General features: G+C 33.1%; 1 protein-coding gene across 2 annotated transcripts in view; it reads left to right on the top strand.

Annotated features, from left to right (window-relative positions):
- The window catches only part of LOC130894196 (contactin-5), a 247,580-nt gene that overhangs the window by 117,145 nt on the left and 106,470 nt on the right, over positions 1-23,965 (top strand). Inside the window, exon 1 of one of the 2 annotated variants that reach the window (XM_057800833.1) lies at positions 16,272-16,751. The exons of the other annotated variant lie outside the window; for it this stretch is intronic. The gene's annotated coding sequence lies outside the window, so the exon portion shown is untranslated. Of the gene's footprint in view, positions 1-16,271; positions 16,752-23,965 lie in introns of those variants that run through there. 2 annotated transcript variants of the gene reach the window in all.

The following is a 23,965-nucleotide window of genomic DNA, read 5'->3' as shown; positions in this document are numbered from 1 at the left end:
TAGGATAGCTTAAGTCGAGTTATTCAAAGTTCAGCCCAACTTGAGTGACTATAGGATAGCTTAAGTCAAGTTTTTCAATGTTCAGACCGACTTGGGTGACTATAGGATAGCTTAAGTCGAGTTATTCAATGGTCAGACCGACTTGAGTGACTATAGGATAGCTTAAGTCGAGTTATTCAAAGTTCAGCCCAACTTGAGTGACTATAGGATAGCTTAAGTCAAGTTTTTCAATGTTCAGACCGACTTGGGTGACTATAGGATAGCTTAAGTCGAGTTATTCAATGTTCAGACCGACTTGAGTTACTATAGGATAGCTTAAGTCGAGTTATTCAAAGTTCAGTTCAAAGCTCAATTTTTCAAGCAACTAACGCCATCTCTAGATCAGGCCAAATACCATCATCGTAAAGTGTGTTTTGGATGAAATCCCAACTTCAGGTGGGAGATTGAGATGTTTCGACAGTTCCTTCACTGTTATGAACTGAATTTTATAGACATTTATTATCATTTTTAGTCAAATACCAAAATTAAAATGATGGAGGGTTTATTTGACAAAAAAATTAGCATTAGCATTAATCAATCAATCCTCTAGTGTCATATAACCGTTTTAAAACAAAATTTCCATGTTTTTCTTGTGAATATACGAAATCAATCAAGTGTTGGGATATTTATATGCAACGTTTCTACATTAGAGTTCCATCTTCAGCACAAACAAATCTTGTTTCTCGCTTTGTTAATATTTGTTATTTGTTGTTCAATACAAGCTGAAAAATCTGCGAAAATATGTTCAAATAGACGAAACGCTTGAACGAATACAGTACTAATTTATATTGGAAAACCACGAGATGGCAGCTGCGCTTAATCTTTTTTCCGTTTCACTAATTTATCGATATTTATGATAGTTCAATAGACATTCATAACAGTGGAAATAAAAAGAAATTTAAAGCGGTTCCATTCAAATAAATGATTCTAAAACTAACGAATAAATCAACGTAAACAACTTCGTTATTTAACTTTATTTATTTGTAGCGTTATTTCCGAAATCGAATGTATTTAGCAAAAACCATATTGTGAAAAGTTTGAAGCGCCGTAATTAAAAATCTATGCGTTATACAAAAAAAAGTTTCAAATAAAAAAGATTAAAAAAATGATTATCTATAAAAATGATTTCTAGTATTTTTGTCGTACGATGTGCAGTTCGCGAGATATTGGATAAAACGTGTTTTTCAATATGGCGGCTGACGTGGCCCCCACGACGGGACATCCGCGAACCTACATTTTTGGTTATGGCGCTTGTTTTAAGAACATACTTCAACTAAGCTCCTTACTGGTACAATCAGCTTAAAAATTTCACGTTTGTGTAGATAAAACCGGTGTATATATCGTCGAATCAATCAAAATGGAATCGATGAACGCCTTTCAATGCAGGCATTATCAAAATTTAGTTCAGCTAACTTTTTATCTGAAAACATCGACACAAGTTGATTTAGGCCAGGGTATTTACGAAATATTGTTCGTGGATAGTATTAACTGAAATTGGGACGTGAGTTTTTAACGTAAAGTCAAAAAAATTCGGCGAATTCGCGCGGCGCCTTCGATTTGTTTTTTATAAATGACGGACGCGATTTTGATGAACTTATTTCAGTATTTCTTCTAAATAATTCCTTGAAAAGTCTATTTATTTATTTTTTACGTTTCTTTTTGTTCTAGAACCTCATAGAATTATATTTATGTAGCGCAGTTACATCAGTTTTAAATAAATAGTCGCAGTGGAAAGATTGAATTGGTAAAAGTAATCGCAGAAATTATTAAACTGATATTTATAAGTAAATTATTGTAAGTTAAGTGTAGTGTGTAGTGTGTAAATTAAGAGATAGTGTTTATTAGTTCACCCCACGAATATAAGGAATGTAAATGAATGCAAAAAAACGTTACATAGTGACAGGTGACACTTAGTGACCTGAAAATAAATAGAAGCCGATTATTGAAACTTTTATTGATAAAAATTTCAAGCTTCCCCTACAAAATGACGCAAAAAACATTCCTTAATATTGAAAAATAAAGCCGCAGCGAATTTTGAAAAAAAAATGTTTAAAAAACAATAAATTTTTTTTACCCCTTTTTTGAATTTCAAAATTTTTGAAATTCAAAAAACTGAGATGAGGGATTTTTAGATCAACTCTTCTTCTTTCCAACGCGACTTTCCAAATGACGATAGGACCATCCGGTGAGCAAGAATGGCCCTTTTGAAAAAAAAGGGCCTCTAATGGTTTAATTGCCATTTTGCAAAAACTATTGGGGCCACAGGACCCATCTTTAGAGCATTGATTAAGTACATCGAGATCTCGGTTTTCAGTGATTAAGAAACATTTATATTTAAAATTAAACAAATTATGAACAAATTAAAAAATTGAAAATTTTCTTCTTTCGGTTGAATTATCTAAGCAACAAATTATCGAAATTTAATTTGTAAAAGCTCATTTTGAAGATTTTTCAATTCTCTACAATAATGCCCATAGTAACAAAAACGAATTTTGGATAAATTCAGCGCAAAACGCAAAAAACCAAAATTTGTACCGATTTTTTGGCGTTTTTATTGTTTAAAAAATTAACGCATAGACAAAAAATGTTGAATTTTATACACATAACTTTTATTCAACCCCTAGAAGACGATGGCGTTGTTTATTTTATTTTATTTTATTAATTTTGTCGCCAAAAACCTTTTTTTTCGTAAGTGCCCTGGCCTAAATAGAAAAACGCTGCAAACACGCTAATGTGTTATAAATAACTATTCATCCGATCATAATTTACTTGCACAAATATAATTGATAATTCGAAGCCGATTCAAACCGAATAGTCCAAATGAATATCTTATTGCGATATTCTCGATGAAAATCTAAATTTTCGTTACTCGCGGAAATGGTGATTAAATGATAATCAACCGATGCAAAATACATTTCTCCAAGTGGAATTTATACAGTTTTTACTACTGATAAAACATCGCGTGTTCTTTTCAAAGGCGTGTGTGCTATTTGAAAAATAGCGTGAAAATTAATTTATGTCAAAAACTATACCTTTTAATTCTAATTAATTTGTATGCTCGGCTCAATTATACAATTATTACAACAGGAAAATAATGCACTTAATCTCACGGTTATCCGACATTTTACATTTTCACAATTTTTTCATAATTTCTTTGCATCAATCGACTTGATTTGATTAGAGGACCGCTAGTGGTTCAATCCACGTCGAAATTCAATTTATTCATAAAGAGTACGTTCCCCATTGAAATGTCAAACTTTATTATGTCAATGTCAGATTTGACACATTGACATCAGTGTGTCAAAAATACGTATAAGTGAGAGTTATGTCCAGTTAACGGTTAAAACATTGAGAAAAGATTTAATATTGAAATTATAATGAATAGATTGAGTAATCGCTTTTGAATACATTGCAAGCAGTGTTTATAATAAATAGTTTACTTAATACAGCTGCTTCAATAGTGACCTTTGTATTTGATGTTCGACAAACAGCATTATTGATGTGGGATCAATTTTTAAAATTATATTCTCCGTATTGGTAGGATATTCCTTTAATCTAACTGGAAATTACTTTTGGCAGACGCAGTAGCATCTATTGTATGAAGTAATCAATATTCAATAGATATGCACAAAAGGTAGGAGCCGTTAGACTGAATTCAGTATTCGAATGTTCAGTAGCTTCCAATTTATTTAAATAAGGGGCATTTGCCTTGGGATGCTTTTCGAGAAACTGATACAAAATGAATAGAATGATAAAGTAAATTGTACATTATACTAATAAAGTTTTCACTATCTGTAATCTATAAAATAACCTTTTTAGTCGACGCCATCTACAATTTGTTCGTTCTGTATTCATTTACATACCGAAAGTTGCGTTTTCACTGTTCCATGTAGTGAAAGTGACAGTTGACAGTTCCGTACTGCAAAACACTTCCGGGACGTTCTGGAGTAGACAAATTTAACTTCCTTAAATGTGACTTTAACCAGTGACAGTTAACAGTTGACATTTAGTATAGATATACATCCAATCCATTAAATATTAATAATTGTCCTGGAGGTACAATCAACATCACTTTTTGCAAATAATTAATGAAATAATATCGACATTGCAAACACCTTATATTGTTCAATAAATAAAATGTTTATAATTTTCCATTTTTTATTTTCTTTTCTCGGTATAATTGATAAAGTTTTGGATCTTATGCGTAATAAAAAAAATGTTGTGTACGTCGTGGCTGAAATACTAATATGGACGAGTTTGAGACTTTCAGTCCTTGGCATACAAATAACTATTTAATAAATCGACTTATTAGGCAGTTCAACTGTCAATTGAATAGTTTAGTTGAAGTATCTGGTCTGACCTAAAGATGGCGGTAGTTTCTTGAACAATACCACTGTATTAGAAAGTACACAAATAAGTTTGAAAACACCTCGGTGTCTCATAAATTGAGAGGACAATCAATTGAAACAACTATATAAAAAAGAAGATAACCTAATGTGCGAAAGCTACATAGCAATTACATTGATAAGAAAATGGAGCTTAATAGAAATAAAAATAAAACATAGAAAGAATCACTTAGTACATGGAATAAAAAGTAGACAAATATATACAGGGTGTCCCACGACGAGTTAAAAATATCTGTATAAGGTAAAATACTTATAGTAGAATCATGAAAATTTCTATAATTGGGTTTTCAGATATGATCATTTTAAATAAAACGATTTCAAAGATGGCCGACTTCCGGTTCTACCGGAAGTCGATTGTAACTTTGTTATTTTGAATAGAACACCCTATATATTATTACATTTTTGAAATCTACGTAAAATTTGAGTATACTTTTGTATAAAAACTTTTTTCGAAATGTGCATACTTTTTGAGTTATTAATTTTTTTGTAAAAAATTTGACCCTTATAAATTATTTTTTTACAAGGATACCCTTAAAGATATGAAAATTGTTTTTGTTCGGTTGCTTTTAGCAAGGTCAGACGTTTTTAAACTATGTTGAAAAATTTTTTCATTCTATACAGGGTGTGTATAAAAAGTGTTCAAAGTTTAACTTAATAAATATCAATTTTTTTCATTTTTTTAAATAGAACCACCCGTTTTTTTTTATTTTAATGCACTCAGGGGTAAAAAATAAGGCAAATTCATGTATATTTTCCTATACCTGAACCTTACAGTTATCCAGATATTAAATGTTTTCTGTAAATTTTTAGAGATGTAGATGTGGTTACGAAGATATTTAATATCTGGATAACGGTAAGGTTTACTAGGAAAGTATATATGAATTTGTCTTATTTTCCACCCCTGAATGCATTGAAAATTGAAAAAAACCGAAAAAACAGGGCGGTTCTATTTAAAAAAATAAAGAAATTTGATATTTATGAAGTTAAATTTTGAACACTTTTTGTACTCACCCTGTATAAAATGAAAAATTTTTCAACATAGATTCAAATACGTCTAATCTTGTTAAAAGCAACCGAATAAAAACCATTTTCATATCTTTAAGGGTATCCTCGTGAAAAAATAATTTTTAAGGGTCTGCAACGGTTAAATTTTTTACAAAAAAATTAATAACTCAAAAAATATGCATTTTTCGAAAAAAGTTTTTGGACAAATGTATACTAAAATTTCACGTAGATTTCAAAAATGTATTAATATACAGGGTGTTTTATTCAAAATAACAAATTTACCGTCGACTTCCGATAGAACCAGATTCTTTGAAAATATTTTAGTTAAAAAAAATCATATCCGAAAATCCAACCGTGAAAATTTTAAATTTTCATGATTTTTCCCATATATACAAATAGTTTTAACTCGTCGTGTATATAAAAGACCTAAAAATGAAAGTAAACATCAATAAAAGCAAAAGGAAAATAGTAAATCAAAGAAAATTTAATATTGAAATTACAAAGAATAAATTGAATAATAACTTTTGAACACACACCACTATTTTTCAAAAAATACAACAAAATAAATTTGGAGATAGCGAACATCTTCTTGGGATAACATTCTTCTAGCAGTGGATAGAGTTAACCTCTGAATACCTTCGGTTCCAATCCACTAGATTCCAACAAAGTAGGTTAAAACAGATCTAGCATAGATGTTGATTACTTGCACTAATTTACTTCCACTTAATTGGTTAATTCACTATTGCACGTTGGTTTGTCCTTACGAGATGCCCAGATATTGTCTTCTTCAGTTCCAAATAAGCTCTTGAACGATCGGCACCCAAACAGATGCGTTGTACTGTGTTCTGGATAACTTCCAGTCACTTTAACTTCCTACCGAGTGAACATTTTCCAAGATCGCTGGTTGTCGCAGTTCGGAAGCTGTCTTACTACTCCAGTTTCGAGATAAATTTCGATTGAGGTACCTCCAAAGCACCACCACGCACCAATTAATGTGAGAGCTCGCACTGTCGTCGTGGACTAAGTTACCTGCATTTAATTTGGATTTCATTAGTGATTATACTCTTTATTTGTATCGATCACGGATTATAGCTTTTGCCTGCTGGTAGTCCAATCACCTAGCCCTCTAAAATCACTTGATAAGTCTACTTTGGATCGTCTTTGTATTCGATCAATATAGTCATCATTCCGAGACTGTTTTCCTCGCATATACATTTGGTTATCATTACGATATAAAGTTTTATTTTCGTATTGAATATACCTTTTAATTACGATTGAAAAATACAAACGACTGCGCAAATATTTAATTACGAAGCCGTAAATGCGGGTATGAACGTTTGACGAAACACCAAAGTTCGATATCCAAGCAAGGTCGCGTTTCAAAACTCATTAGATCTTCGTTATACGCCTGTTGCTATCCAACTTTGACAATTAGTATAAATATTACTCTCTGGGGAGGAAACAGTCGGGGGGTCGGAACAATTTGCAGAGCGGTGTTAGTGGTTTTAAATTGGTAGGTACACAATAACGCCCGACTTAAAATTGCGTGCCGTTCAACCATAAACGTTATAATGTTATAAGCGAATGATAACGCCGCACGGATCTTAAAGTAACTATATATTATGTAATTAATACCTTCAACGGGATTTGATGAACGGGCTTGTTGTGTTTTCACGTTTCGAAGGAGTTTGTATTAGGAGCAATCGAAAACTTATTTATTTTTACTCAATGAGTGCACACGTCCACCGTCCATTTCGAAATTGATCGTCAAAAGTGACGCTCGAAGACCGTGTGCACGTGAAATCTGTGCACTTGTAGTCGACGCATGGAATAATCGTGTACAATATTCAAAAATGCGAAATTTGTGATTAAAAAACGTACTTTTCGAACAGAAAGTGAATGAATAAACTGACGGTGAGTGGTTTTCAGTTTTTATTTTCTCGGTGGAATTCTGAGGATTGAGGCCTTGGAATCGAAACACTTTTTATCAATGAACGACTAACCAACTCTCTAGATAATGATTTCAAAGTGGGAGCAACAACACGAGTTGATCCGTGTTGAAATTTTGAAATTGGAACTAATTTATAAACGAGGGTTGTCCGGAAAATACTTCAATTCCATAATCATTCAAGTCGAGTCAAAATGCGTCGTTTTTTTGTTGACAACATTGACAACATCGAATTCTGCCCATTTTCGCACACAATTTCTCCATTTTAAGTTTTTGTGTCGTTTTGGGGATTTAAAACTCGTCAATTCGAAGGAGTTTTAGTGCCATTTGTATTAGGAGCAATCGAAAACTTATTTATTTTTACTCAATGAATGCACACGTCCACCGTCCATTTCGAAATTGATCGTCAAAAGTGACGCTCGAAGTCTGTGTGCACACGAAATCTGTGCACTTGTAGTCGATGCATGGAATAATCGTGTACAATATTCAAAAATGCGAAATTTGTGATTAAAAAACGTACTTTTCGAACAGAAAGTGAATGAATAAACTGACGGTGAGTGGTTTTCAGGTTTTATTTATTTTCTCGGTGGAATTCTGAGGATTGAGGCTTTGGAATCGAAACACTTTTTATCAATGAACGACTAACCAACTCTCTAGATAATGACGTCAAATTTTGAAATTGGAACTAATTTATAAACGAGGGTTGTCCGGAAAATACTTCATTTTCATAATCATTCAAGTCGAGTCAAAATGCACTGTTGCCAACGTCGTTTTTTTGTTGACAACATTGCTGAAAGTCTTCAGTTGTGATGTTGTTAATTTGTCGTGTCGTTTTAGCTTTGGTGGCGTCCACGTCTCCAAAATGCCGTCCCCGAAGCACCATTTTGATTTTGGTAACAAGAAGAAGTTACAAGGTGTTGAATCGGGTGAAAAAAGCGCCATATTCTTATGCCAAATCCGGTCGAATTCTACCCAGACGAGCTGTGAGACGTTTCAATACTTCAACGTGAAATTTTCGTACACAATTTCTCCATTTTAAGTTTTTGTGTCGTTTTGGGGTTTTAAAACTCGTCAACTATCATTTTGACTGTGAATCTACGGTCTACAAGAACACAAACTCGAACTGATTCAACAGTTTCATCAGATGTCGACGGACGTTCTGGACGAGAGTTTTTTTTCAATTCTTTTCGGTTTTCCCGGAACCTTTTCAACCACTTATTCACGGTTGGTTCCTTCGGAGAATTGTCTCCGTAAACTTGTTTTTAAACACCGATCTTCAGACAACAAGCGGCCCTCAACAAGAGCGTTGTTGGGATAGTCTACATCAACAATGCAACCTGACGGCGCCTACAATCTATAACATAAGCTTATTATTCAAATTCTATACGTATTAGATGTACACCCTGTTGCTTATAACATTTCCTGCACTATAATAAATCAAGTCACCTGCACGCTGTCAAGTAAAGCTGCAACTAGGCTAATTTCCGTGAAAAATTGTAGCCTGATTCCGGTTATTTCCGCTCGCAGCTATACGAAATTTGCCTAGCAAATGAAGCAATTCATTATAACGTAATATCCTCGAAAACCTTTTTTATCAACTTTAAAACGACGAAGGATTTACTTATGAAAATAAGTTTTAAATATACTTCCACTGGATACTGCGTTTATAAAAGTTTATTGTCGTTGTTAATTTAAACTGGACTTGACCTTAATTCGATAATACTCAAGTAGTTTTTGACTGTTAACGAAATAAAATGAATGAGACCCGTTTTTAGAACAATCAGATCAATTTTCCACTCACAAATTATATCAAGCACCATTTTTTATTCAAATCGAATTGAACAAATGCGAAAACGTCCTTTCTTGTATGCTACTTTAGAAAGCAGTCTCCTGGAACGCCTCCACCGGCCTCGCGGCCTGTTGGGTCGCCTCTCAAGCGTCGATTTCATTCTCGGGAACAGAAAAAAATCTAGTGCGGCCAAGTTTGGGCTATAGGGGAAATGAGGCAGCGCTGCTATCCTAGTGTGTGACTAAATTAACTGTTTGTCGGGGTGGTGTGACACTAGATTGATCAAAAAAACTAATATTGCATATTTATGATGTCTTGATCTCTATTGCTTCCTCTTTAGGTCGGATTCTACATTCACATGATGCAGAAGCTTCTCCGACAACAACTTGGCGTATACTTGCCAAGTTTTCTGTGCCAAAAACTTGGGTACATCAGTAATCGATCTGATACTCATCCTATGATTACTGTCCAATAGATTTTCCACTCTCGACGTATTTTTGTTGAACTTGCTGGTCGAAGGACGTCTTCCACTCTTTCCCTATCCTCCTGGAGCAGATTCTGCCACTCAAAAGCCTTCTATCTATCGTCTTACCACCACCAGCACTCATTCAAAGTTTGAGCAGCAACTTTTCCATGAAATAAGGTATCCAAGAACTTGTGGGCGCTAGGAAAGCTGTTCGGCGAGATTTGATCTGACCAGCGTGAAGCTCATTCTCACGCTTGGTGCAAATTACGCTTTGTGGACATCCATTTCCAACTGTGTGAGCGTACAAATGGTGCAGATAATTCCAAGAAGTACAGATTTAGATGGAATCCTTCCCTTTAGAACCTAGACTCTCTTCCATGACTAATGGAAACACTTAGAAGCGACGCAGAAGCAACCAACGAAGACGAATTTGAAGCTACGACTGTTTTATTTGAGGCCATTCAGATCACCAATCACTAAGTGTTTAAGTATTGAATGTAATCCAATTCCTAGAATATATCTCGAACGATAATTCTTCATAGCAAGTTGTTGGTTATAATTTAACGTTCGAATACAACTTCCAACAGTACTCTGGAAGTTTTTAATCTTCATCTTTGATATATTATCGAAAGCGAAACGTTTTCTAGTGGAGTATTTTATTTTCTTGTTCGAAGCTTGTACCAATCTCCTAATATTAAACTCAAAGTTACTTCCACGCCCTTTGCCAGTTTCATTTCCTGGAAAAGGTGTCATTATAAACTTCGTTGCATTACCTCAATGCTCTAACTACTCTATCCGTCTCCGTTTTCTGTATACTAAGTTAAAGGGTTGTTCCACCACAAATTGGGGTTTTAACTTTAACTTTCTAACAAAACTTGCTGAGCATAATGTAATAACAATGAACACTCCTTTTCATTTCAAGTTACCTTTATTAATTTGGTGATTTTATTCAGGGTGAAGTCTAGGTCGAAAGGGATATCCCTTCACTTTCTGAAGTACGAGCGCCGGGATCGGAAGTGACGGTGAACTTTTCGAGAAAATTCAGAAATTACAATTTTCTCGGAAGGGGGAATGAATTTTCTATAAATGTACTTCGTAAATCGCTTACGTGAGTGAAAGCAATAAGAATTAGGTTAAATAATAAAGCAGCTTTGTTGTTTTTTAAAAGTACAATAGCTGTAATAAAATATTGAGTAATCTGGGAGGATTCTATCCCAAAATTTCTTTTTTTTTGAACATCCAGTAGAGGTTTGTTTGAGGTTTTAAGTTGTTGGATGTCTTATTAGATCGAGGTGAGTTAGTCAAAACTTTTCTATCCAATAATGATTTTGGTGATGGAATTCGGATTTCTTTTTGTTCAATAATCGAAATTATCCGAGCAATTTGACGATTATTTGCGTGATTTTTGACGTACCATCAATAGAAACTCATTTTTTTTATCTAAAATCGCAAAATCACCACTTTCAGTACTTTTTCCTTTCCAATTCATTCGAAAACTCTTTTTAGAGCTTCAATAAACGCTTGAATTAATTCGTTGTTAAACTGAAACCTGGCGACAGTTAGAACGTACTACATTTTTTTCATAACCTTCTTTTTTCAAAATCCCTCCAATTTCTCCAGGTTTCCAGTCTCCTTTACGAGATTATAGATCTCAAATACACGTTGCTATCAATTTTTGGAGTTGACCAGCGTCCTTTAATGACCAAATCCTTCGCTTGAATATCTCACAAATTGCAATATAGTAGGTTCGTTCCAACCCATCAAAAAACCGTCCTTGGTATGATGAAGATTCAGCGCTTACGATTCAGATTACGTGTTCTGGGAAGTTTGTTTGAAAACTTCTTTTATTTTAATAGCTAATCTTTATATGCTGAATCCAAATCTTGTCTTAACACGAAATCAGAACTCTGTTTTAGCACCTTTATTTTGTATTGGACACAGCACGTGAGAGGTCGAGTTATCTGGCAAGATAACTTATAACCCCCACTTCTGAAGCTTGCGTCTCCAAGTTTTGAACCTTCAAATCCTTAAACTGCACTTTTACCTCTAAACCATAATCATCTCAACCATTATATACAGTTAAACTGTTGATATGCGTAATTATATCATGTACCTTTTGTCTAATAGTTGCCCGTCGATCTTGCAACACGAAATCTTGGATTTTTTTCCATTTTCCTCCTACATGTTCGTTTGCATCATATTAAGACTCGCGTTACCTTGCGCAGATTCGACTTAAGATGAACTGGATTCAAATCTTTTAAACGCAATCATTAAATGCCGAGTGCAGGTGCACACAATCCTAACCTAATCTAACCTAAACCTAACCTAACCCTAACCTAACCTAAACCTAACCTAAACCTAACCTAACCTAACCTAACCTTACCTAACCTAACCTAAACCTAACCTAACCTAACCTAACCTAACCTAACCTAAACCTAACTTAACCTAACCTAACCTAACCTAACCTAAACCTAACCTAACCTAACCTGACCTAACCTAACCTAACCTAACCTAACCTAACCTAACCTAACCTAACCTAACCTAAACCTAACCTAAACCTAACCTAACCTAACCTAACCTGACCTAACCTAACCTAACCTAACCTAACCTAACCTAATCCATTTTGACATTGATATTTGACTACTATAGGAAAGCTCTACAGCTTCAGAAGCGAATTTGGGATTTTAACAGGGCCGTATTAAGATAGGGGCTTGGGGGGACTATAGCCTCGGGCCCCTACTCCATCATTCTGTATTTTTTGATGTGTTGATACCACAAATCTAACGTATTGATATTATTTTTTTAATTTTTTTCAACAAAAGTGGACCCCGTCATTATTTTAGCCCCGGCCCTGGATTTTGAGCTCTAGTTTTTCTATCAAAAAAGCTTATTTATGATCATAATGTTGGCTTTTTATTATTTTTGTTGTATTTTATGTAATGGGTTTATATCATACAATTTAAACAATTTTCTTTAATCCAACCCTGTAAATCTAATCAATTTTATTCACTACAATGAATAATATCTTTTTTATGCTTTTTATAATCAATCTTAGGTATGTAAAATGTTTAAGTTCTTCATCTATTGTTAATATCTGGTTTAAAAAAAAACATGGTCGTGAAAAAAATAATGACTTTAAAGTATGGCACGGAAGTAAAAATATTTATTATGTCTTAAAATAAATGGTTTATTATATTTTTAATGCGTTAACAGATTGCTTATGTGTATTGGTTATGGAAAAATATTAATTTTATGAGAATATGACAATGAAATTCATATTCGAGGTTATGGCGACGCTTCTACAAGAAATTCTAGCTACGTGAGACATATTTTCGATAATGTATTTTCATTGGCCAACCAATCATGTATGTAATGATTCTAAAAGTCATTATAGTTTACCAGAACAGCCCCCCAACTTTTTCTATCTATAAAACTAGTAAATTTTACTTCGTACTGTATTATTTTGTAGCAATAGCAATTCGTCGAAACAATTTCCATACCCCACGACATTATACACACACTTTATTATCATATATTGTTATATATAATCGTTCCAAAGACGTTTCAGAAAGTCTCAAAACAAACTATTACTTCGGCGAGTTGCACTGTAACAAATTTTTCTAGTTTAAATCACGCCACTTTTTTAGACCGCCGTGACTTTAACGTGGGAGCTTTCCAGCCACTCTCCGTCACTGTTTGGCGGTACTTAAAGTAGAAACTTCCTCATATGAAATGTAAAATTATCGAATTTCAATAAAAATATCACCTTAAAGACCATAAGTTTAGCTGACATTTACGAAATTCAATAAAACTCTGAAGAATATTTACTGCACAAATAAAAAGAATCGGTTATTGATAAAATTCCAAGTAGATTTTAGTTTCAACTTACGAGATCAGAAAACTCGATTTGTTGTGTTGTCCCAGCAATTTCCACCCGTGACAATCAGAAACGCAGTGACACAAATAAAAATAATATAAATTTAATACATTAAAATAAATATCTAAATACTATTTCGTTTCTGATCGATTTCATTTCCTTCATAGTTCATTCTGCTTCTTTCATGAATTTATTTTGAAACCGCGCACGCGCAGCGAATACGTTGCTCATGCGCAACGACGTCGCCGCGAATGGAAATTTAGAAAGGATATTAACAAAATATCAAATCTGTAACGATATAAAGTTGATAATCATAATTTATTGTAAAACTTTAAAGAATTACACAATAAAACTTTGAAATAAAAGTATTGGTAATGAAAATAACCTAACCTAACCTAAACTATATAGGTATGATGTAACTTTTACAAGTCGGGAATTTTGTTTGTTTGTTGACTCGCATTTCTTTTATTTCAATAATGATTATTATATTTTTCGCAATGTTATTTACCATTATTTTGACAAAATAGTTTGAAGTGAATATACCGGGTATCTCAAAAATATCTCCGTATTTAATGTTTACGTTGTTTATTACATAATCATACAACAAAAAAGCTTCATTATTCGAAGTATAGCCTATCGTATCCTATGGATATCATATTATATTAGGCTATAAGTTAAATTGTTTCAATTCAAGACATTTAACATTAATATACATTATCAAAATATAAAAGTAATAATAAATGATTTCACTGTCAATTTTTTTCAGTGTACTAATTTACGTCGCTCCGTAAATAAGCAAATCTTCTAATTTGACACTTTGACTGCAACTTCACAACGTTGGTAAACTAGGTCAGGACCGACCTCGTAGAGTATTCCAAAATAACTGAATTTCTTAGGTTACCGGTTCAAAATCGACATATTTGTCATTTCAGTATAGGGTTGAAAGTTATTTATCAGGCTTTGTGTTTCAGACCCTTTCGAGACAGTTGCGTATCAAGGATATTATATAGGGAAATGTTTCAGTTACGAAATTTTGATCAAATACATTTTAGAATACGAAAAAGAAGAAAATTTTGACATATCCGTTTAGTGAGTAAAGCAAATAACGTGACTAACAATTAAACACCACAGGGTGATTCTTTTAACCATTTCGAAATTATAAAAAAAACATCTTTCGCCATTTTTTTTTCATTTGTTAAATATATTTTTGTTAAAATGATCTTTATAGTACAATACGTGATAATATAGTGTGATTATTGTTATTGATCTGAATTTCACTAATGATAATTATTTCTCAGAAACTTTTGATTGTGTTAATCCTGAAATTTGATTAGAAAAAAACTAGTTTTTGGAAATTTGTGGTACTCCCTTAGATTGGTTTGAAATTCATAGCATGACAACTTGTCGTATCTAACGACTTCTATGAAGATACCAATCAGTAGTAGTGTGCCTCAAGGTTCAATACTGGATCCAATTTTTTTCATGGTGTTTATAAAAGTAGAAGTTTTTTATATAAAGATACTATACAATCCCTTATTCTTGATAACACCCCAATCAAAGTTAAGTTAGTGAGTTTTTGAATATTTACTTTCACTAATTTCTGAAATATTTGTACTTATTGATAATTTATTTAAAAAATGTGATATAATTAGATCTAATACCTTAAGAGTTCCTAACCTAACAAAAAAACCTCCTCCTGTCTTATTTACAAAGCTATTTGAGATATAATTATTTGGCTAGATACTTTTTAAGAAAAATTTTTCTCATTGCATTTGATCCATGCATATTAATAATAAAAAGGGGGGCCTAGGAAAAGCTATAGCGATAATTCTGACTTTTTTGTATCTATAACTATGAAAATTTGGCCCAGAAGTTCGTTTTTCGAACACTTTGTGACTAAATTATGGTGCTTGTATGCAAAAAGCCCATTTTATTTCATACATCAATTATATATGAAGATTTACTGTTTCTATTTCTGTTAAGATAAAGAATTCACAACACAATATCGACGAGTTTATCTCCATAAAATTTACATACCTCTTTGACCTTTTTATCTCATTATTAAACCATGCTCTTTACATGAATGAATGTATAATACATTGAATTTCACAGAAAAAAATTGACAATATTCAAACACATTTTAAGGTTGATTTCATCAATACACAATTTTTTTCGCAAATAATTAGTTTACTTATTATATTTGCGTAAGAATCATACGAATTATTAAATCTTTCTTAAGAAAAAAACAAAAACATTAGTTTTATTTGTGCCGCTACTTTTTCTTTCTTGGTTACAGCTTTCTGCTTCTTTTTTAGAAATCAACTAATATCCCGTAATACACCATAGAAAAATAAAAACATGGAAGAACATCTAGCAACATGAATTAAAGTTATACAACTTACACTTTCAACGTACTACGAAGTAGTACAAATTGATAATGCTATAAGGACTTCTATACAAATATTATAGCACAATTGATAATGGAAGATCTCGAACAAACTTAACACAAAAATAGTTAATGAATATTAGTTTTGCTAAACATTTATCAGATTGCAAATTTAGATACATAGGTTTTGCAAAAGTAAAAAAATAATTGTACTGAAAATAATAATAACGTATAAAATGAATATAACTAAACACAAACAAATACACTAGTTTTCTTACCAAGTAGTTATCAAGTTATAAAGAATCATAAAAAAAAGAAGAAGTAATTTCACGTACGAAATTCCTTGTTGATTTATATCGAATTTCTCGATGTTGATAGATAATTGGAAACCGATCGAGATTAAGTCGAAACGTGAAAAATGATTTTGTATAATATATTCGTACAGATTTACGAGACGTTTCTCTCCCGATCTCCGCCGGTGTACCCAATTGGGAGTATTGTGTTGGTGTATATATATCATTAACTTTGTTTTGTTATCTTTCTGATGCCAATAGATAGATGACATTTTTTGGAGAACGTGTTACAGTTTGTTAACAGTCAATTTGGTTGAACAGAGAAAAGTCGAGAGATATGATTTATTTTGTACAGTATTGCGGTGAGTGTGTATCGCCTATCTTTTCGGGATTATAGATGATATAAGCCCTTTATTGGATAAAAAGAGTGCTATAAATCATTTATAAAATTAACTATCGACTCTGGTGGAATGGAGCTAATGAAAACGTTAGAAAAAGTATCAAAAAAGAACAAGATTCACTAGTTGCAACGAAAAATTCAGGTATTTATTACCTTTTTTTCCAGATAAATTTTTATTTTTTTCATAAATACGGATTCGTTTTGCCGTCGATCTAAAAACAATGTAACAATATTTACTTTATATATACTGGTATCTTAATTAACTCGAAGTTTTTATCGTTGCTAAAAGACAAAACTTGAAATATATCAAGCGAAATTAAATTTTGGTATCTTGTCATCTGCGAGAAACAGCTAAACCGAAACCACCCTGACATCTTTTAATTAACTCACGAGAACCCCCTCCTTGTATTATTTCATTTCGCGTTGTGGTTTAGAAAAGTATAGACGACATTTCGTAAGATTTCATTAGGAAAGGTATATAATTACGAGGGTTGCTACTCAAGTTATGAGATATGGCAACACTGTCGTGAATATGTCAAATCTGACATTTCTGTCATAAAGTTTGACATTTTCAATGGTGAACGCACTCGGAACATAACTACCACGCAATTGGGATGAATCTTTACTTTCATAAAAGAGCATTTGGCAACAACGCTGCCGACTAGAATGTTTACATGACATAATCTATTTAATATGAACAAGACAATATTTAATACAACGTGAAAGTGATCGGAATCATAGATCGATTCTAGTATATTTTCTACACAAGATTTAGATAGTATACGAGGGTTGTGTGAAATGTTTCTAACCCAAAACGACTTTTACTTTTAACAACGAATCAATTTAACGATTGATTATTTAGTAAATTGGAAAAAAACGAATATCACCATTCCAAAAGTAGTTTTAAGTAAAAAAAGAAACAAAAACATCGGAGATATTTATGTTTATTCATTCTGTATGAGTAGAGAATAAATTATAGTAGACGGAACATTGCGTAACACGAAATATAATTCACGTTTACAAAAACTCTACGGTTGCTCCCATTTCATTGTTATATACTGTGTTCTAACGTGATATCGAGAGGCGGTTTAAAAGCGTAGGTGGTATTCGGACATGTTAAGTACTAGATAATTCAAGACTTCATTGTGATTGCATCAATTTTTTTCACGTGGATAGTCGGTAACGAGCTTTACTGTGTGGGTGTGTCTCTAGACTAGAAAAAATCTATTCAGGCTCGATTTTAATATCGACAGGGGCGGGTAGTGTCTTAAAAAATTATAATTTCTTAATGTTAATAATAATAAATTAACCCAACACCGTCTATGGATAATTCAAAAGATAATTGTTGATATTTCGTAGTTTCTTGATCAACATATCGGTTGAATATATGAATATTATTCATCTGGAATACATAAACGTGTTCTACGCGCTCTTTCCATCATCTAAATCATATTCCCAACTGTCTAAAACAGTGGGGTGATTTAACTGGGAAAGATCGTTGAATTTGGTCCAGCGCAACGTTTAATACGGTGGTTAGGCGCCGAGTAAATAGTTTTTTTACGAATTGTCTAGTTAAAATCTAGTCAAATTCCGATTTAATTTGTATTATTTCAATCAATACCGTATTTACAATGAATTAAAGATTATTTTTTGGTTTTTGTAAATATATCTGACGAATAGCATCATTTTCGTAAATTTTTTTTCGGTTTTCTTCATCTAGCTTCGAATGTCCATCTTGTATGTGTCGTTCCTTTCGAGGAACCGCATTATTTTATCGAATGTCTTTTGGAAGATTATGCAGCTCCATTATCTCGTTCGATAGAATATTCGAACCTCCGAAATCAAGCACTTGGACAACCTTGCCAATTACACCGTTACGGCTCGATACAAGTTTCGACGAGATGTTAGTATATAAGCAGCGAAGGTTCAAGAGCACAAAAAAAATATTAATTTTTATAGAATCGATCAATTTCATTTGTCCTTATTCAATTCGACCAAATCTACTGGTTATTTTTTCAAATTTTCTCATTTAAATGTATCGTTTTTTACTTTTCTCTTGTTTAACCGTCATCGCGGTTCATTGGGTTTAAATAGAAGAAAGTAAAACAAGAAAGTGGGTAGAATGAATTTTTCTGTTTTTATTTAAAAACAACAACGCAGAAGTAAGTTGATTGCTTTACGAAAGATATCACACAACCGCAACGATATTGGTATTTCTTTTAAAAACTGGATAATCGAGATGCGACGGCAGCTGATAAAAACGACAGGACCGGCATCGGTAATTATTAATAATGAATTATTATTTACGTATTCAATACGGGCCGTTTCAAAAGATTGCTTATAACTTACAGTTACTTTTCGACATAATCGCCGAAGAAATGGAGACATTTGTCATATCTGTGGACAAGCTTTTCAACACTCTCATCAAAAAAAGTAGCCTAACCGTTCATTAACAAAAAACAAACGTTGAAACTTCTGGAAATTCCGTAGACAAAACAGCAACGTTGAATCTGCGGTTTTCTTTAATCATTCTGTCGATTCGCTGAACCAGGAACGACAAATTTACGTCTTTGGCCCCCTTTATCATACAGAACATTACCGCCATCTTTAAACTTTCGACACCGTTCACTCATGCAAGTTTTCCCTATACACACGACTCGTTCTAGAATCGTATCCATCCAGAAAACGAATTACACTTGGCGGGAGCATCAATAATGGCGGACGTGTTTACGTGGCTGTAACACAACGCCGACTGACGCCGAGTTTATAATTGGAAAAACTGAAATTTGTACCCGTACAAGTCTTATATCGAAAGGATTAGATCTGGGGATTCTGGACTCCTGAAATTTACGCTAAAGCAAAGAAAACAATTTGGTTTTGAAAAAAAACCACGAAAAATTTGAAAAAATTGATGAAATCTTCATCGGAATCGATAGAACGATCAGTTTAATTCAATGTTTGAAGATGATTTCATGCAAATGTTGGCCGCGGCTCCGCTTTAGATAGCCCATGCGCAAGGTTCAATTTTGACACACTCTCTTCAACATATCGAAGGATATTTCACGAATAAATGCCTCAATATTGGTTTTCAGTGCGTCAATCGTTACATTAGATTTTAGCCTTAACATGGCTCCACAGAAGAAATAGTCCAAAGGTATTAAATCACACGATCTAGACCCCAAACGCGAGATAAACTCCGTTCACCGAAGGCGGCTCTCAATTTGGCCATTGTTTCGCGTGCCTTGGGGCATATGGTACCGTCTTGTTGACACCACATATCAGGCATGTCCAATTCTTTCATATTGGACGAAAAAAAATCGTCAATCATCACACGGTACCGCTCGATATTCACAGTAACGTTCCGGCCATCGTCGCTTTTGAAGATGATGTCACCGGCTGATAATCCACACCAAACAGTGAATTCTTCGGGATATATTGATAGTTCTTACAATGCTTCTGGCTCCAAAACCAAACCAAAAAGGAGCTTCGTCGTCGAACACAATTTTTCGATACAAAAATCTCCCTCAAACTTTGCCAGCGCCCATTTATCAAACGTTAGACGTTGTGGGAGATCGTGTGGCTTCAATTCTTGCACCAGCTCTATATTATAGAGTTTTACGCCAAAATCCTTTCGCAAAATTTTCCACGTAGTGGAATAACCGAGGCCCAATTGCTGCGAACGGCATTTCACGGTTATACCGCAATGTTTTCTTCGGTCCTCACTGTACATTTGCGTGTCGGTGGTTTAATGTCCAATAGTTCGAAATTTAGTCACAAACTCCCGAATAGTTCCCTCAATAGGCCGCCAAAACTGACCATAAAGTGTAAGAAATACCCGATGCACTCTCTTAACCGAACAAGAATTTTGATAGTAAAATTCAATAATTTGCAATCGTAGTTCATTCGTTAATCGATTCATGATTAATTTGTAGACCAAACTGAAGAAGTTTGACAATGACACAAGACACGATTGACGCGTGATCTGTCAAAAACGGTGTTGCCAGAAATATTCACGAAAAAAAAAACACTCGAACTAAACCAATCGCATGTTCTATGTCATTTGTCAAATAGTTTTTATGTCAAATATAAAAAAGATGGAGCGCCAACTGTGCGCGCGCATGGCTGTCCGATTTGTCCAAGGAATTTTGCGATACCGGCTTATTTCGTTTCGTATTTTCATTATTTCAAATAAACTTCAAAATTTTTATTCCTTCAACTATATTTTGATTATTTTTTTAATGTTTGTGACACTCCGGTGGGTAATGTACGAACAAGACGCGACGTTCCCGTTTCGAACAATATAAAACTTTTCAAATGAATCCCGACAAATTTCAGATCACATGTCTCAGAAAAGGAATGATGGGAATATTCTGTACGCGAGAAGTTTGCAATACATATTATATAGAATTTTTTATTTCGAGCTACAGTATAATACAATGCAGCTTTCTGGTGATATGCACGTACGAGTTTTGGTTTTTGATAACAAAAGTTTCGTGTTTTGAGTTACGAAACTCATTTCGGTTCGTAAAATTCTTATTAGATTTATGTGGATTCAATATAGTGTGAAGGTTTCAATGTACTACATGGTTTTTATACGCCAAAACTATTATACGAGGGCCGCGACTTGAGTTTTGACATATGACAATTCTGATGTGGATATGTCAAAACTGTCAATGTCATTATAAAGTTTGACATTCGACTTTTAGCGATGAAAAACCATCTCGAACAACCGTCACGTGTTTAGACGCAAAAATCGCGAAAAACATTATTGAATTAGTGTTTAGTTTCTCTTAACTAAAAGAATGGACTATATTTTTCTTATTGTAAAATCCTGTGCTCTACTGACGTGAGTATAAAAAAGAAAAAAGAAAAAAGAAAAAAGAAAAACTGTGATTCTTTTATTACATCGTGCCAAGAAAACATTTCTTAAAAATTGTTGGTTGTTTGAATGAATACTAAAGTGACACCTGCTGTGACATAACCTAGAAAAAGGTCGTAAATCATCGACTTAAATGGAAAATTACTTCGAAATACAATCCGAGTAATTTCACTAATTACTAAATCCCTTTATTTATCTCGCGTTTTTTTTTTTATAAAAATGCCTTAAGGCAGTGTCTACCGTGTGATATAATTCGAATTAAAAAATTTATTATGCCATATCGTTTCGCTGTTGACTAATAAAAAACTTGTTAATAAATTAGGGTATTTGTCATTCAAATCACCCTATTTATACTGAAACAAAAAAAAAATGGTGAAAAACGAACCTTTTTAATTTATGCAAACTGGGATAGGCTCGGATTTTTAACCTTATGTGTTTGTATTTTTTTCTTTTAAAATGTTAACGCCCGCTATTTCGCAATCCCCGGGGGTTGGAATAATTAACAGGGTGAAGGAACTAGTAATTTATGTAAAAATTTGACAGGCCGATTCAGAAACTAACAAATTGTTTTCTAACTACAATTTTATCATTAGAAATGTTTATGTGATTTTACAGGGTGTCCCGCGGCGAGTTAAAACTATCTGTATATATACGATGTTTTTAATTAAAAGATTTTCAAAAATGGCCGACTTCCGGTTCTACCGAAAATCGACTGTAACTTGTTATTTTACATGGAACACCCTATATATTGATACATTTTTGAATTCTACGTGAAATTTTAGTATAATTTTGTCTAAAAACTTTTTTCGAAAAATGCATACTTTTTAAGTTATTAATTTTTTTGTAAAAAATTCAACCCTTGCAGACCCTTATAAATTATTTTTTTACGAGAATACCTTTAAAGATATGAAAATGGTTTTTGTTCCTTTATTTTCACTAAGGTCAGATGTATTTGAATCTATGTTGAAAAATTTTTCATTTTATACAGGGTGTGTATAAAAAGTGTACAAAGTTTAACTTCATAAATATCAAATTTCTTAATTTTTTTAAATAGAACCACCCTGTTTTTTCGGTTTTTTTCAATTTTCAATGCATTCAGGGGTGGAAAATAAGACAAATTCATATATACTTTCCTAGTAAACCTTACCGTTATCCAGATATTAAATATCTTCGTAACCACATCTACATCTCTAAAAATTTACAGAAAACATTTAATATCTGGATAATTGTAAGGTTCAGGTATAGGAAGATATACATGAATTTGCCTTATTTTTTACCCCTGAATGCATTTAAAATTGAAAAAACCGGATGGTTCTATTTAAAAAAATGAAAAAAATTGATATTTATGAAGGTAAACTTTGAACACTTTTTATACACACCCTGTATAGAACGAAAAATTTTTCAACGTAGTTTAAAAACGTCTGACCTTGCTAAAAGCAACCGAACAAAAACAATTTTCATATCTTTAAGGGTATCCTTGTAAAAAAATAATTTATAAGGGTCAAATTTTTTACAAAAACATTAATAACTCAAAAAGTATGCATTTTTCGAAAAAAGTTTTTAGACAAAAGTATACTAAAATTTCACATAGAAATCAAAAATGTATTAATATATAGGGTGTTCTATTTAAAATAACAAAGTTACAGTAGACTTCCGGTAGAACCGGAAGTCGGCCATCTTTAAAAATATTTTAGTTTAAGAGGTCGTATCCGAAAACCCAAACGTAGAAAGTTTCATGATTTTAATATAAGTAACAATTAATTACACAGTCTGACTCGCGTTTCGACGAGACTGAAGACTGTTTACACCAACACACTCTCAATTACACAGTTTGACGCGAGTTTCGACAACCGAGTGATCGTCTTCAGAGACTGAAGGTGAACTTCTGGTGTCGGTATGAACAGTCAACGATTCCAAAAATTCCAACTTAGCGCTGGTTACAGTTCCAGGCTACGCGGATGATCTAATAGTTGTAGCGAGAGGTAAAGCATCTCTGTTCGGATACGAACGGCCCTAAACACAATCAAAAATGAAGAGCAGCCCTGGATTAAGTTCATCCAGGTCTTCCTTGGTCTTTTTTTATCGATGTAAATTATCTGCGAAACATTAACGTTTCGACATATTTCGTTCTTCATCAAAATACGACTTGAATCGATACTTTTGTAGCTGGAGTATAAAATATTTTTGATCCGCCCATGTCTGTCGATTTTTAAGGTGTTCTCACAGTCTATTTGAAGTATGAAACGTGTGAATTTCCACGCCGCAATTATTTAAATAAAAAATTCTATGGGAAATAGGTGATAATAATAACTTGTTAATTACTACATAATAGACGTATGAAACAAAAAGGAAAATTCGGCGCATACGCTAGATTTTTTTATTCTATGGGAACAGGTAATTTCATTTATGAATGCTTCTACTTTTCTCTCAATTTCCAGTCTTTGTGTGTGTGTGTGTGTAATTTGACGCCAATTTGC

The sequence above is a fragment of the Diorhabda carinulata genome, chromosome 5 (assembly GCF_026250575.1).
Source record: "Diorhabda carinulata isolate Delta chromosome 5, icDioCari1.1, whole genome shotgun sequence".
NCBI lineage: Eukaryota > Metazoa > Arthropoda > Insecta > Coleoptera > Chrysomelidae > Diorhabda > Diorhabda carinulata.
The sequence above is the reverse complement of the archived record's forward strand: the minus strand, read 5'-3'. Positions and strand labels throughout refer to the sequence as shown.